The sequence below is a fragment of the Alligator mississippiensis genome, chromosome 2 (genome assembly GCF_030867095.1).
Source record: "Alligator mississippiensis isolate rAllMis1 chromosome 2, rAllMis1, whole genome shotgun sequence".
Taxonomy (NCBI): Eukaryota; Metazoa; Chordata; order Crocodylia; family Alligatoridae; genus Alligator; species Alligator mississippiensis.
The window spans coordinates 117,242,703-117,248,702 of NC_081825.1; the positions used below are offsets into that span (position 1 = coordinate 117,242,703).

General features: G+C 44.1%; 1 long non-coding RNA gene across 1 annotated transcript in view; it reads left to right on the plus strand.

Moving 5' to 3' along the window:
* LOC132248587 (uncharacterized) overlaps window positions 1-4,961 on the plus strand; it is a 30,538-nt gene extending 25,577 nt beyond the window's left edge. The window contains exons 3-5 of the long non-coding RNA XR_009459843.1: window positions 880-992; window positions 1,657-1,813; window positions 2,667-4,961. This is a non-coding gene — a long non-coding RNA (uncharacterized LOC132248587). The remainder of the gene's footprint in view (window positions 1-879; window positions 993-1,656; window positions 1,814-2,666) is intronic.
* Window positions 4,962-6,000: the final 1,039 nt, after the last annotated feature.

A 6,000-nucleotide genomic window follows, 5' to 3' on the forward strand; every position in this document is an offset into this window, starting at 1 on the left:
CAAGGCTAAGAAAATGTTTATTCTACACAGAATAACTTTAGCAAAACTGCCAACAATATAATCTTTAAAACTACAATTTGAAAGCATTACTCATTTACAAATATTTGGTTTACATCAATGGTTACTGAAGTCAGTAGACTCGTTATTGCTGTTGTTGGATATTAGATTGGAGTTATTTTGTGTTACATATTCCAATTTAAAAATAATAATCATTCCTGTTTTCAAGACAAAGGCTGTCTTTTGGTTAATGAACCTAAATTTTTTTTTATGCTGAATTTTTATTTTTTTCTGAAATATAAATTAAGAAATTGCAAGCAGAAAACACTCTTCTTCTTACCATAGGAAAAAAATCAGTTCCAAACCAAAAGGGAATGACCAATTTTCATTTTCTTCCTTAATGAGACAGTCGTCCTGTTCTGATCTATTGGCTGTGGTTTATTATATTGAATAATTTTCCCAAAATAATTCATTATCACAGTTAACCTCAGATTTACCCTATGGTGTTAACAAAGAAAACAATCAAAATGCCTCTTAACAATGACTTCCCTGAAATTATTGCTTAGGTATTTCTCATGGAATTTTCTTTCCACAGAGGCTCATCTTCTTCATGGAGGAATATGAACATGTATACTTGATAATGCAATATGGCCTCAATGCCTACAAATATGAATGTAAACAATTTAAATAAAATGTTAGGCCAGTTTTTCAGCTGGTCTGAATAGTCATAGATCCCCTGATTTTTTGTAGTTTCTTCATTAATACATAAGCTAAGAATCAGACCTAATATGCGTATTACCTTATGATCGAACAACAATACTTAGACTATCAATGTTATTTTTACTTTTTGTTTTAAACCAACTGCAAATTTTTCTTTCCAAGGAAAGTATGACTGAAGATACCTTACTCCAATAAATTAAGCAGTCAAGTTTCCTTCATTTTGGAAATCACAGAGATCAATAAATCTAAACCGCAGCGAGTGAGCTACACCTGGGGTAAGCACAGCTTCTGATAATGGTAACTCCTCTACTAAATGACTGCTGGTTTCAGAGTTTTAATTGAAAGGAAGGAATGTGTGCTGAACTGGAAGTAAAAATAATAGCCTTGTTATGGAAAAAATCCAAATTTCTGGGTATTCTACAAAATGTATCAGCTACAGATGGGTAATAAATCTTGAGTTAGAGTCATAGAATTATAGAAAATTAAGGTTGGAAGAGGCCTCAGAAGGTCATCTAGTCCAACTCCCTGCTCAAAGCAGGGCCATCCCCAATTATATCATCCCAGCGAAGGCTTTGTCTAGATGGGTCTTAAAACCTCCAAGGATGGAGATTCCACTCTCTCTGGGTAACCTGTTTCAGTGTTTTACTACCCTCCTTATGAGAGTGTTTTTCCTAATATCTAACCTGAATATTCCTTGCTACATCTTGAGACCATTGCTGTTTCTTCTGTCATCTGCCAACACTGAGAACAGTCTAGCTCCATCCTCCAAGCACTTCAGGTAGTTGAAGGCTGCTATTAAATCCCCACCTAGTTTTCTCTTCTGCAGACTAAATAAACCCAGTTGCCTCAGCCTCCTCATAAATTATCTTCCTCAGACTATATCAAAAGTCTTGCTAAAGTCAAAGTATATCACATCCATTGCTCTCCCTGCATCCACAGAGCCAGTCATCTCATCGTAGAAGGCAATCAGGTTGGACAGGCATGACTTCCCCTTGCAGAATCCATGCTGACTTTCTAATCAGCTTCTTCTCCAAGTGTTTAGAAATGGAATCCTTGAGGACCGAGGACCTGCTCCATAATCTTTTCAGGGACTGAGGTAAAATTGACCAGTCTGTAGTTCCCCAGATCCTCCTTCCCATTTTTAAAGATGGACACTATATATGCCGTTTTCCAGTTCTCCAGGACCTCTCCCAATCGTCATGAGTTTTCAAAGATAATGGCCAGCAGCTCTGCAATCACATTGGCCATCTCCCTCAACATCCTTGGGTGCACTGTATCCAGCCCCATGGATTGTATATGTCCAGCTTTTCTAAATAGTCCCCAACCTATTATTTTGCCATTGTCAGCTGCTCACCTCCCCAAACTATGCTGCCAGGTGCAGTAGTCTAGGAACTGACCTTGGCTTTGAAGACTGAGATAAGTGTATGCACACTGAGGTGCATTGAGGTGTGCATACACACACATACACACACACACACTTCTTATATATATAGTGTGTATGTTAATATATACATATATTAATAAAAGAATTGTCTGCATTTAGATACTTCCGTTTCTCAAATGTTTTTCTCCCTACCCATTAAATATGTCAGATTTCAATATTTCATAGAGCTATATGCCTCCTGGGCCTCCACCAGGGTGTGTGGAGTGACAGGAGCCCCCCACACTCCTGGATGAGCTGCCCAGGCTCTGAGCCTCCCACAACTGGCCCCGGCCCCAGGGCCCCATTCCCCCCAGTCCCTGCCCCATTTCCTCCTTCACTGTGGGGGCATCGACCTGCACCCCCATACCCTTTCTCCATGATAGACTTACCTGCTGGGAGTGGGGTGCACCCACACAAGCACGCACATGCCCAGCCCCCCTAAATACTATTTTCTCCCTCCGTCTATGCTCCCAAGTGGAGATCCACCGATGGAGTAGATACTGATTATCCTTCCTTTTTCTTCCAGGCTTTGAAAAGCAGTAAAACGGCTGACATCTGAAGTGTTTGCACTGAAAACATTGCCAGTGCTGAAACTTAGGCTTCTCTTCTTCATATGCCCAGAATAGCCCCAGTCAGAGCAACTAGGCATCACTGGAGCACAGTGATGAGGGTAGTCTTTGAAAAGAGGCAGTCCTCAGTTCTAGTGCTTCATGCCAGGGTTATTTTTGTTTGTGTCCAAAGATTATCTAATGTAAAATGGATAAACCTTACTGTAAACTAGCTATAAATACTTTCTTGCTCAGTACCTAGTCATTCTGTATCGCCCTACCAAAGTCTCCCTCTCTTTCTAGATCATCCTCCAGAGTGTCAGGGGATAACCAGAATCTGAACCCATACCAGAAAGTGCTTTAAACATTAGGGTAGAGTCTAGTCTGGCTCCCTCTTGTTTAAGAAAGGTCATTCAGGAAGTTTTTAAAACAATTTTGCCTAGACCTCAAAACACTGTTTTCAGGGACAGAACCCAAACATGGGCAACCATTGTGTCACCAAGAGTGTAAAAACACAAAAGGAACATAATCTATAAATTTTTTGAAAAGTTCAGATTGAAATAATGTTGCTGGAAGGTAAACAGCAATGTTAAGGGTGTGATTAGAGCTTATGAGCCTATAAGTTACATTCTTCTTTTAAAAGGGTTGGTTTGGGTGTAAGATTATGATGTCTCACCAGACTGCACTATTACAGTAAGTGACACGAGTTCATTTTCGCAGATTATATAGAGAAGAAATGCGTGCCAGCTGTGACAATCATCAGCAAGGTCTTGCTCTGCTTGATTTACTTTTTAGACGCAGCTTTTGCTCACAAGCAGCAAAGAAACAAAATATGTAGCAAAGAAACAAAATACGATGTGGTGCTAAAATATTGCAAGGACCCTTTTTATGCTTGGGTAAAACACCTTACTCTACTGAGAATTTCTATAAATAGTAATCAGCCACAGAAAGAAAGGCAATGATAATGAATGTTAACGAAGAGAACTGCATATGCATTCTTCTTTTAAGTTTTAACATTTTTTAAAGTGTACAAGGAAACCCTACACAACAGTACTTCAGCCCTCTTGCTTTCTGAGTGCTGAAAAGCTGCTTTTTGTTCTGGCATAGGTTGTTCACACAACCATGTGGCCTGCTTCCTCTCCAGCCACGTTTACAGCAGACTCATGGGATGTGTTTGCTTTCACTAAATGGAATCACTTGGCTCTCTGCTGAGGTGGAGAGCAGTGGGAATTCAGATGCATGGCCTGAACAGCAGCTGCTCTCCTTTGCTGGCTCGATCTCACAGTGTCATATGTCAGATCCTGAACATAGAATGCATTATAGTTCACAGCTGAAAAATTGGGACTGGAGTACTGTAAAATATCCGAGCATTAGAAGTGAAAAAATTACATGCATGCTTGCTCTATCTTTCACACACACACATGCAAATGCTCATGTGAAGTGTCTAAGTAACATTGTAAGCATAAACAATCAGCTCTTTCAAGATGTAGCAATTTTGTACACCAAAATTCACCTTTATGTGTGAACTGCATCCTGTAGGTCACACATCAAATTCCAGTCCTGATTATAAAGGAAACCACTCTAATGAAACTAGTGTCTGGTATTAAGCCATTCCACTCTAGTATCAATTCATTGAGTTTCAGGGTTCATAAACACTCCCAAACTATTTTTGAGTTCAGAACTTGAACTTATTTTCCTGTAAGTTATAGTAATTTTTCCTGCAAAAAAAGTGATTCTGTTACAAATAAGTATTTCTAGTAAGAGAGAAGTAACATTTGTGACTGATAGAATACCTTACAGTCATGGGCATGCATGTGGACACCCATGCTTTTCTATACGTTTTCTCTCCTTATACTTGTTTCTTTTCAGTTCTTGTTTTACATTTCTGAGGCAAATCCTTCAAATGTGTTCTGTGCACATAGAGATTTATTCCTGTATAACACTTGAGTGTTATTCTTACAAGCCCATGATATTTTAGAGGTATCAAAATTAGCCCAATTGAGTTAATTATCAATAGGTTTTCGCCATGTTTGACATGGAAAAACATAGACTTTCTCTTTTAAAGACACAGGAAACTTTGGGTTTCTCCTTGTAGGCTGGCAGAGTTCCAGCCTGCAAGGCGCTGCTGGGGTCTGGGAGAGCGGGACACAGGGGGCTCCACATGCATATGTGTGCACGCACACATGCACACTGCCAGCAATACAGCCAGGCAGTGGAGAGCAGCTTCTTCAGCTGCCTGCAGGTAAGTCTATGGGAGGGGGCTTAGGTGATATGGGGAAAACAGAGGAGCGGGGGGAGTGTGGGCAGAATGAGGTGCTGGGACAGTGCATGGGATTTGGGGCCCAGGTGGGAATGCGAGGCCATGGGGCCCAACCAGGGAGCAGGAGGGAGCACAGGTGGCTCTTCCAGGGCACAGCAGGGGGGGCTGACTCCCCATTGTTGTATGCACTTCTGGGGAGGGGGATATGGGGGAGCATGTGCCCCGCCAGATGTATGTGCAGGGCAGGGGCAGATGTGGACTTCCTGCTGTTGGCTTGGGGCTCCCCTCTTGCTATCCTCTGCCTGGGGGCCCCTGCAGCCCAGCTGCTGGGACTGGACATGGAAGAATGGGGAGGCTTGGTGCTGCCACCACTGCTCTTACTGCCAGGATCCTCGCACCAGCCGCACTGCTATGGTGAGGCACACCCTGCCTGCCCAGCAGCAGTGGGGTAGCAGTGTAGAGTGTTCTCCCCCACTGGTGCTGGGAGAGCAGGGGGCACCTCACCATGGCAGCATGGCTAGCATGGAGCTCCTGGTGGCATCAGTGGCAGCACAAAGCCTCCCCACTCTCTTGTGCCCAGTCCCACCTGCTGGGCTGTGGAGGTACCCAGGGGGAGGGCAGCAGGGCAGGGAGCTCTGAGCCTGAAGCAGACAACCGGCATCCTCCCCTTCCCCCCCCCCCCCCGCCATGGGCTCCGCTTGGTTCTGCTCCAGCTGTTCTGCCCATGAGCCGGCTGAAGCTCTGCACTCCACTCTAGCAATAGCAGCTGCTGCCTCCTGCACATATCAGCTGGGGCTTGGGTGCTGCTGGGGGTACCAGGGGCAGCAGGCCATGGCTCTGGTCCCATAGCAGCTGGGGGTCCCCTTCAGCAGGGCTGGGGAGGGGGACAGGGATCTGTGGGTCAGGAGTGAGGGGCACCAGCAGGGCTGGGGGGTGGAAGTGAGGGGCACTGACAGGGATGGGGAACCATGGGTTGGGAGTGAGGAGCACAGCAGGGGTGTGGAAGTGGGGACCTGTGGATTAGGAGTAAGGGGCACCTGGAGGGGTAGGGA